This window comes from Arachis ipaensis, chromosome B06 (genome assembly GCF_000816755.2).
Source record: "Arachis ipaensis cultivar K30076 chromosome B06, Araip1.1, whole genome shotgun sequence".
NCBI classification, from domain to species: Eukaryota; Viridiplantae; Streptophyta; class Magnoliopsida; order Fabales; family Fabaceae; genus Arachis; species Arachis ipaensis.
In genome coordinates, this window is record NC_029790.2 from 80,702,121 (window position 1) to 80,713,191 (window position 11,071).

The window sequence follows — 11,071 nt, forward strand, 5'->3', positions numbered from 1 at the left end:
AAAAGAAAAAGCAACCAGAAAAAGCCAAAAGCTCTTAAAACCAAGAGGCAAGAGCAAAAAGCCAATAACCTTTAAAACCAAAAGGCAAGGGTAAATAAAAAGGATCCCAAGGCTTTGAGCATCAGTGGATAGGAGGGCCTAAAGGAATAAAGTCCTGGCCTAAGTGGCTAAACCAAGCTGTCCCTAACCATGTGCTTGTGGCGTGAAGGTGTCAAGTGAAAACTTGAGACTAAGCGGTTAAAGTCAAGGTCCAAAGCAAAAGAAGAGTGTGCTTAAGAACCCTGGACACCTCTAATTGGGGACTTTAGCAAAGCTAAGTCACAATCTGAAAAGGTTCACCCAATTATGTGTCTGTGGCATTTATGTATCCGGTAGTAATACTGGAAAACAAAGTGCTTAGGGCCACGGCCAAGACTCAAAAAATAGTTGTGTTCAAGAATCATCATACTGAACTAGGAGAATCAATAACACTATCTGAACTCTGAGTTCCTATAGATGCCAATCATTCCAAACATCAATGGATAAAGTGAGATGCCAAAACTATTCAAGAGGCAAAAAGCTACAAGTCCCGCTCATTTGATTGGAGCTATGTTTCATTGATAGTTTGGAATTTATAGTATATTCTCTTCTTTTTATCCTATTTGATTTTCGGTTGCTTGGGGACAAGCAACAATTTAAGTTTGGTGTTGTAATGAGCGGATAATTTATACGCTTTTTGGCATTGTTTTTAGTATGTTTTTAGTAGAATCTGGTTACTTTTAGGGATGTTTTCATTAGTTTTTATGTTAAATTTACATTTCTGGACTTTACTATGAGTTTGTGTGTTTTCTGTGATTTCAGGTATTTTTTGGCTGAAATTGAGGGACTTGAGCAAAAATCAGATTCAGAGGTTGAAGAAGGACTGCTGATGCTGTTGGATTCTGACCTCCCTGCACTCAAAGTAGATTTTCTGGAGCTACAGAACTGAACATGGCGCGCTTCCAATTGCGTTGGAAAGTAGACATCCAGGGCTTTCCAGCAATATATAATAGTACATACTTTGGCCGAGTTTAGACGATGTAAAAGGGAGTTGAACGCCAGTTCTACGCTGCTGTCTGGAGTTAAACGCCAGAAACAAGTCACAAACCAGAGTTGAACGCCAGAAATACGTTACAACCTGGCGTTCAACTCCAGAAAGAGCCTCTGCACCTGTAACATTCAAGCTCAGCCCAAGCACACACCAAGTGGGCCCCGGAAGTGGATTTATGCATCAATTACTTACTTCTGTAAACCCTAGTAACTAGTTTATTATAAATAGGACTTTTTACTATTGTATTAGACATCTTCGAATCATCCTGGATTGTATTTTTGATCCTGTGATCACGTTTTGGGGGCTGGCCATTCGGCCATGCCTGGACCTTCATCACTTATGTATTTTCAAACGGTAGAGTTTCTACACTACATAGATTAAGGTGTGGAGCTCTGCTGTTCCTCAAAGATTAATGTGAAGTACTACTGTTTTTCTATTCAATTCAACTTATTCCGCTTCTAAGATATTCATTCGTACTTCAACCTGAATGTGATGAACGTGACAATCATCATCATTCCCCCACGAACGCGTGCCTGACAACCACTTCCGTTCCACCTTAGATTGAATGAGTATCTCTTGGATCTCTTAATCAGAATCTTCGTGGTATAAGCTAGATTGATGGCGGCATTCATGAGAGTCCGGAAAGTCTAAACCTTGTCTGTGGTATTCCGAGTAGGACTCTGGGATTGAATGACTGTGACAAACTTCAAACTCGCGATTGTTGGGCGTAGTGACAGACGCAAAAGGAGGGTGAATCCTATTCCAGCATGATCGAGAACCTCAGATGATTAGCCGCTGTGATAGAGCATTTGGACCATTTTCACAAGAGGATGGGATGTAGCCATTGACAACGGTGATGCCCTTACATAAAGCCAGCCATGGAAAGGAGTAGGACTGATTGGATGAAGACAGCAGGAAAGCAGAGATTCAGAAGAACGAAAGCATCTCTATACACTTATCTGAAATTCTCACCAATGATATACATAAGTGTTTCTATCCTTATTTTCTATCTATTTATTATTTATGATTCGAAAACTCCATAACTATTTTATATCCGCCTGACTAAGATTTACAAAGTGACCATAGCTTGCTTCATACCAACAATCTCCGTGGGATCGACCCTTACTCACGTAAGGTTTATTACTTGGATGACCCAGTGCACTTGCTGGTTAGTTGTATCGAAGTTGTGAATGAAAAACGATTTATTAAGACATGCGTATAGAGTTTCTGGCGCCGTTACCTGAGATCACAATTTCGTGCACCAAAGTCTTATCCTCATTATCCTCCTCAATGGTGACCACAATTGTCCATTGCTACTACTTAGTTAACCTCTAACCATGGAGGAAAGTCAAGTGGATGAATCAACTTGATTCCACAAGTCCTAGCCAACTCCCATGGGAAAGACTAGCTTTAGTGGTATCCAAATCAATTAGCAACTTCTAATTGTCAATCAACAAAGGAATTAGATAATTGAAGCGTCACTAATTACTCTACCTAGGCCAAGAGGAACAAAATCTACACTAAAATCCAACCAAGCATTTCATCAAACACTTGGAAGGCAATAAAAGTAAACAACTTAAATTACAAGAATTAAAGAGAGATCTAACTAGAATAGCAAGAGATCAACAATAGAAAAGGAAAACAATTATGAAACAACAAAGAACTTACCAATTGCATTGAAGAATAAATGTAGATCTATAAGAGAAAGTTCATAAACTACAACTAACAATACAAAGGAATTACAAGAGAAGAAGAATTCTACAACTACAAGAGAACACACTACTAGAAAACTAGTTATTACAGATGGAAATTTCCGACAGATTTTATCCCACTAAAATACGGAGGGAATTTCAGAGGAATTTTTTGTCGGAAAACAAAAAAAATGGATTAGCATAAATTATAGACGGAAAAGAGAATCTGTCGATAATTTCGTCAGAAAAATTAATTTTTTTCCGTGAAAAATGGTTACAGACGAAAAATCTGTCTGTAATTAAATAGACAAAATGCTGCGTTTTATTAAATTATTACAGATGGAAAATCCGTCTGTAATTTAAATTTTCCGTCGAAAATATTGAAAACCCTAATTTTATCACCACCCATTCACACTCCATTCGAACACCATTCACACTCCATTCACACTCCTCTTCGCCCTCATCCGTCGAACTCTTCGCCCTGCATCCCGCCACCCGCAGCCACCGCAGTCTCTGCTGCCACTGCAGCCACGCAACCCTTGCATTAGCCCTCGCAGCTCCCCGCAACCCCCATAGCCTCGCATCCCCGCAGCGGCGCAGCCACCGTAGCCCCTACACAGACAAAGCCTCCACCGCCACCGTAAAAGATCCATCGCGCAGCCACCACAGCCCCTACACAGACATAGCCTCCACCACCACCGTAGAAGATCCGTCGCCGTCGTAGGAAGATGTGTCACCGTGATTGGAAGCTCCCTCGCCATCGTTTGGAAGCTCGTTGGTCGTCTCCTCTGTTTGAGCACTCTCCTTCTCTCTCTGTGTCGCCGTTGTGTTTCTGCCACTGCCCTTCCTCTTCACAGCCGGTGAGTACTGTGATAAATTGAGAACATTGAATGCTGTGTAGTTTGTTAAACAGTCACTTTGTTGTTCATAATTTTGCTCATTTTTTTATTCATACTTGTTCATAAGCACTGATAATATTGAATGCTGTGTACTTTGTGAATTTTGTTCATAAAATGTCTGTTTGCTGTTCATAATTTTGTTCATATTTGTTCAAAACAATGATAATATGAAATGCTGTGTAGTTTGTTAATTTTGTTCATAAAATTTTTGTTTGCTGATTCAGAGTTTGCTGAGAGTTATGGTGAAAGTGCTACAGGAGCCGTAGTTCACAGGACTCTGCGGTTAGTCCTTCAACATCAGGACAATATAGTACAACTCTTTCAAGATTGACGCAAAAACTGAGTGTTTTTGGTTGCATTTCATTCCTTTTTTATTTTCATTTTGAAGTGCTTCCCCGCTGATTCAGTAGCATTTGTCACCGTTGCTCTCACTCTCTGCTCTCTCAAAGATGAAAATGTAAGTCTATAACTTTTTTTAAAATGTTTTCCCCCCAAAATTATATATTCTTTCAATTGAAGCTTTGACCCTCTAGCAGGGATTTCGGTTAATGCTCTGATAACAATTTTGTTGATGATAGCTTAGAGGCAAATAATGGTGCCTTCACCAACTTCGAGGTGCTTGATTTCTTACGAGCTAAAGGAGCTTCCAAAGATCCTACTAGGGTTCTTGCCAAAGTAGCCCAGTCTGAATACAAGGTATTAAAAACCAATCAATTCATTAGCCTTTGTATTTGATGGTGTGAACTATGGTGCTTCCGATTTTGCTTATTCTGCATACTCTTTGGTAAGTTATTAATTCACATAATGAAATGCCTTTATTTATTCCTATTTTCATAGCGTGTTAGATCTCAATCTAAACATGTTAATTTGCTATAATATTCTCTGTTTTTCAGATTTTGGTTTCACTAGCAAGTATTATATTATTCTATTAAAGTTCCATTCTTCTAGCTTGGAGAAAACTGTTGATTATCATATTAAATAAAAAAGCTTGGTTGTCATAATTTAATTTCTATAGAGACTGATATAGTATTTTCTGATCTGGTTCTAGTTGCATTTACGGTTAACACTTTCTAGATTGGTGTGAGATATCAGCTAATCTTGGAGTAGCTATTTCCAAGCTTAGTAATTATAGATGTATTCTTTGAAGGATATCTGATCATTTCATGGACTTCAATTTTGTTTACTTAACAAAACTTAAGATCATGTTAATATAACCATTAATTAGAATCTTTATTTGTTTAGAAATCTATGGTTTTTTCTTTCTTTCATTTTTTCCCTCAAATGCATTTGCACTGCTTGCAGCATAACTCTTTCTACCCCTGATGAGGTGTGTCCCATTTAGCTGGTTTCGAGAGGTACTTCCTTCTTATTTCAATTTCATTTTTATCAATCATTTCCATGAATTTGAACTTCAATTAGACGTGTTCTTTTCTTCTTGGCAGTCACGCAATTCTTATCTATCTTGCTTTTGCCTTTCCTGGTATTACTGATCATTGGTTGGTATTATCCCCTTTTCACTTATTTAATCATGATAATTTTCTTATGACTCAACAGATATGTGAATGACCACAGTGTTAGGTACTTAGTTGTCACATCTGCGTCACTTATTTAATTGCATAGGTGGGAGGTCAAGCTGGAAGATTTAGCAATGACCTTAGGCTTTGTTGGAAATATTTGCATGATGTTTCTGTTCTTTCTAGTATTAAGAGTGTCTTCGCTTTTGCAGTTCATTGGCCTAACTTTAGAGGGAAGTATCAAGTACCACATCTAGCTAGGACCACTGCAACGGTCCTCTTCACAGCCCATGGACTTTGCTACATTATCTTTTGGGACAACACTAATCAAATCTAAGAGGTAAATTTAATAAGCAACTTGTTCAATGCAAAGTCCTTTTTCAATCATAAACTATATAGGCTAACATTGCAAGAGATTTCATTGTAGATGCTCATGTGGAATAAAGCTGGCATCTCAAATGTGGCTGGAAAAGTAGCTTTGCTAGCAGGATTAGCCATGTGGGCCACTAACTTACCTTTGATAAGGCAAAAACTTTATGAACTTTTTTTCTACACTTATCAACTATACATAGTTTTTGTAGTCTTTTATGTACTACATGTAGGATTTTCTTCTTTTTGTGTGTTTCTTACAAGCTTTTACTTATTCTTGATCGATCGCTACCTCAGGTTCCTACAGTCCCAGCAAAAAATTTAGCTGGTTTCTGCTCGCATCTTATCTTGTGAAACTATTGAACTGAATTTCTCCAAGAATCCAGGTGAATGACAAGTTCTATATCTAAATTTGTCTCCATTTTAAGCAACATAGTATTTATTTCAATTTCCTCTCATGTTGCTACAATAGGATTCAACTTTTCATATATATTGCTCTCATGGGGACACAGAAATTGTTGAGTTCTGATCAGTGCATATAGGTAGCTAATTTCAAATCTGCACCGTGATGTCATACAAATCATATAAAAATAAAAGCTCAATCATTCATTACTCTTTTTCTTTGTTATTCTTCTTGTAAACTTTTGCATACTAGTTTTACAGGAGTTTGCTGAGAGCAAGGACAATGGGAAGATGGCTGAAGGATCAAAAGGAGAGGAAAAAGCAGGAAATTAGAACTCATAATGCTCAGTTGCATGCTGCAGTATCCGTAGCAGGCATAGCTGCTGCCATTGCGGCCATTGCAGCTTCAATAGAGTGTACATTGTAGAATCAATAGTGTACATAGCAACCATAAGAAAGTGTAAATAGCTGCCATAAAGTTCTACACTTACCATATGAGTGGTCTCTAGCTTAGCTTGCATTGTTCAAGAAATTTTAGAAAATCCTAAGGATACTACTCTACTAATATTTGCGAGACATAGATGTAATTTTCACTCCATATGAATGTATAACTGTATATTATTGAATAAGTAGAGTTATATGCAAAGAAATATTATATAGATAATCTATTTTTCATATATCTCAAAGAAGAAAAAAATAATATATAATTTATATGAGTTGAGTTGAGTTTTTTTATACTTATTTTGTATGAAAACAAGTTTATTTTGAAATTAGAAAAATAAAAAAACTTCTATTTTATCTTACTGACAGATTTATAGACAGATTTTCTGTTTGTAATCAGAACGTGGGATGATTTTCCAAAGTTCAAATTACAGACGGAAAATCCATCTGTAATTACAGATGGAAAATCCGTCAAAAAGTTCCTCGCCTTTAGGAAATTGATAGAAAATTTACAAAGGAAAAATCCGTCGGTAACTGGTAAAAATCCGTCTGTAATTTTCCGACGGAAAAAAAATCCGTCGGTAAATAATTTCTGACGGGGCTTTTACAGATGGACAAAATCCGTCGATAACCAAAAATTCGTCTGTAATAAAGACCAAATCCATCTGTAAATCTGTCTGTATTAATCCATTTTCTAGTTGTGACAATTGAAGATGCAAAAGGAGAACTAAGCAAGAGAAGAAGTAGATCTAGATCTAAGAAATTAACCTAAACCTAATCCTAATTCTAGAGAGAAGTGAGAGCTTCTCCCTCTAAAAACTAACTCTAACTACTTCTAAAACTTAAACTATGACTAATGATCAAAAGTATGTCAATTCCCCTTCAATCCTTAGCTTAAATAGCATCAGAAATGAGTTGGATTGGGCCCACAAGGCTTCTAAAATCGCTGGCCACGAGTTGTATTAAGTGAACCATGTGTAACCATCGGCGCGTACACGTACCATGAGCGTGTGCACCTCTAAACGCGATGCAACTATGGCAAATCTTATATCATTTCGAAGCTCCGGATGTTAGCTTTCTAACGCAACTAGAATCGCATTATTTGGACCTCTGTAGCTCAAGTTATGGTCAATTAAGGGAGAAGAGGTCGGCTTGATAGCTTTTGCGATTCCTTCATTTCTTCATGAGTTCTCCATTTTTACATGCTTTTCCTTCATTCCCTTGATCTAATCTTTGCTTCCTAAATCTAAATCACTTAAAAAACATATCAAGGCATCTAATGGAATCAAAGGTAAATCAAGATTAAACAATTAAGGGCCTAAAAAGCATGTTTTCACACTTAAGCACAAATTAGGAGACAATCATGAAACCATGCTATTTCATTGAATAAATGTGTGTAAAAGGTCATAAAATCTCCTAAATTAAGCACAAGATAAACCCTACAAATGGGGTTTATCAAGGAGGAAAGCGCTATGATCAACCTCCACCTTAGCAAGGAACAATCGCCAAACTAGTGACGTTAAAGAAGCGCTTGATGGGAGGCACCAACATTTGGTATTTTCTTATCATTCTTCTTTTTTATTTTATTTAAGGTTGTGTATGTGTTTCATGGATTAAGTTTGGTGTGCTAAACTAATAGGATATTTGCATTTCATTGGGTACTTGGCCTAGTTTCATATTGAATATGTCATACTAAGTTTGGTGTTGCTACACCTCACCTATGCAAGGTCAGCCCACCATGCGAACACATTAGCAACCTAGTTAGTTTACATTGTTTTAGCTTTCATTTAGTTTTGTTTTAATTTTATTTGTTTTATTTGAATAAGCCTTTGCATTGCTTGATTGCTTTCACTTGATAGTCCTTTTTACTCCTATTTTCATCGTCACTATTTCTCTTTTCTTTGTTCCTTGAGGACAAGCAATCATTCTAAGTTTGGTGTTGGAGGCTATGCACTACATAGCCTTAGAAAGGATGAAGGCAAAAATGATGATTAAGTTTTAATTTCTCACTTATTCCCTCTCTTCTCTTGAATTCAGCGAGGAACACAATAAAGAGGGGTTTTGGTTGCTGAATTGCAGAAGTATATGGCTTATATAGTGTGGGCTTGGGCCCAACTTGAGCCCGGTTTACCCGGTTTAGCCCGTTGCCCAACTTTGGGTCAAAATATTTAAATTTAGTGTTTTAAATTCGTATTTTAAATATTTTTACTTCTGTAGATTACAAAATTTAATTTCCTAATTCCCTTGGCTTATGATTAACTTATTAGTTAATTATTTATTAATTTATAATATTTCACATCCTACCAACCTAATTAGAAATTTTGTCCTCAAAATTTTGGTTGCTGAAAGAAACAAATGAGGGTAGCGCTTCTTATCTCAATGTATAGTTACTCCACCTCTTGCTAACCTTCCAGAGCAATTTCGTATTTCATAACCCCTCTTTCACATCATAATAATCTTAGAGTTATCAAAAATCACCGCGCTTCCACCGCGCCACTCTGATCATAAGCCACTAAGAACCTACTCAGTCATCAATTTAAGTTCGAAGAGAGAGAGCTCGTGAGAGAGAGGCGTTGCCATCAGTTCTATCTTGGATCGTCGCCGCTGGAGCTCGCCGAAACTACTTGGGGTTTGCCACCGCTTTTTCTGGTTCTGTTTGAACTGGACTGCTGTGCCTGGCCGCCGGAGAATGGCGCTGTGGTCACCGCAAGCACTGCTGAAGGTGCTGCTGCCCCATTCCTTCATTCCTTTTTGGTACAATAAGTATTTTTGTTTCGGAACCCTCGTCGTTAGTATTCTATTATAGTTTGTTAAGGATTTTGCAATATTAATGCCTCAAGGCTGAGTTACTATGATTGCATGTCAGGTTTGTGGCTATTACTCGGGAAACTTGGGACATTGGTTGAGGTAAAAGGGTGTTTTGTATTTTCATTAAAAATCATGGGAATTGGGTACGTACTCATGTATTAATTATGTTTAAACCATATGCATTGATATGTTTGTATATACTTTATTGCAAAAAGAAAAAAAATATACAAAATAAATAAAAATATATATCAAAAGAAAAATAAAAAAGAAAAAAAATAGAAAAAGAAAAACATAGATATAAAAAAAATTGCAATAAAAAGGGACAAAAATGCTCCAAAGCAAAGCAGTAATAACAATGCATATGAAATGTGAATTAAAGAGAATGCATGATTATGTGAAAAAAGTGGGAATCATGGGTAGCTAGGTATTGTATTAGAATTGTATAGGTTGTTATATGTGTTTGGTGAGAGCTTAGGTTAATCAAAGATTCAAATTTCAATATCACTTGACCATATATGCATCCTTACCTTCACCCTAGCCCTATTACAACCTATGAAAAGACCTCATGATATATGTATATATGCATTGAATAATTGTTGATTGTTAGATGAAAAACAAATCTTAGAAAGCATGATTAGAGGAGAATTGAGTGGATCGACCCTATATACTTGAGCGACTAGAGCGGATACACATCCGGTGAGGGTTCGATGCTTAATTCCTTGTTCCTGGCTTTCATGAGCTTTCTTCTTGCAAGTTTATTTGAACTTCATTTTGATATTTGAATTGGTGGGATTCATGAATCGTCATATGATCTTAGCCCAACTTGTTCATATATGTTCTTGGAGATTGATTTTCTTTTAACCAAGTAGGTAGAATCACTTTGCATTTAGTTGCATGCATGTAGATAGGTTTTGTATAGTTTCTTTGCATTAAATAAATGTTCATACCACTTTTCTTGTCTTTCTTTATTCTTAGCATGAGGACATGCTTGGTTTAAGTGTGGAGAGATTTGATGCACCACTATTTCGTGGTATATTTTATGCTGAATTGAGTGGATTTTATCAACTTTTCTCATATTTATTCAAAAAAATAGCATGGTTTTGTAATTCTCTCTAAATTTGTGCTTAAGTGTGAAAACATGCTTTTTAGGCCCAAAAATTGATAAATTTAATTCACTTTAATTCCATTCGATGCCTTGATATGTTTGTTAAGTGATTTCAGGATTAGAAGGTAAAGATTGGATGGAAGAAGTGAAGAGAAAGGCATGCAAGTGGGAGAACTCATAAAGAAAAGAAGGAATTGCAAAGATGTCAATTCTGACCTCTTTGTACTTAATCGGTCATAACTTGAGCTACAGAGGTTCAAATGAGGCGGTTTCAGTTGCGTTGGAAAGCTAACATCCAGGGCTTCAAAATGATATAAAATTTGTCATAGTTGCTTTGCAGTTAGGCAATGCGCATGCGTCACCCATGCGTGCGCGTTGTAGGATCATCGTGGGCCATTTTGAAAAACTCATGGCCAGCTATTTCTGAGTCATTTTGGGCCCAATCCAACTTATTTCTAATGCTATTGAACCCAAGAATTTAAGGGGGATGAACTAAGTAGTCATAGTTGAATTTTTATCATGTTTTAAATGTAGAATTCTAGAGAGAGAAGTTTTCTCTTCTCTCTAGAAATTAGGTTAGGTTTAGATTAGGATTTCTTAGATCTAGATTTTAATTCTTGTTTTCATCTACTCTTCCTTTCAATTTCTTATTGCTACATCTTTACTCTTTTAGTTCCTTTTGTTAATTTCTTATTCCAGTCATTTTTATGTTCATGCACTTTTGTTCCCTTTGATTTCAATTAATGCAATTTATGTTTTATATTCCTTTATTG

General features: G+C 36.6%; 1 long non-coding RNA gene across 1 annotated transcript in view; it reads left to right on the forward strand.

Moving 5' to 3' along the window:
* LOC107648252 overlaps window positions 1-5,933 on the forward strand; it is a 29,522-nt gene extending 23,589 nt beyond the window's left edge. The window contains exons 5-7 of the long non-coding RNA XR_002349751.1: window positions 5,386-5,513; window positions 5,601-5,671; window positions 5,840-5,933. This is a non-coding gene — a long non-coding RNA (uncharacterized LOC107648252). The remainder of the gene's footprint in view (window positions 1-5,385; window positions 5,514-5,600; window positions 5,672-5,839) is intronic.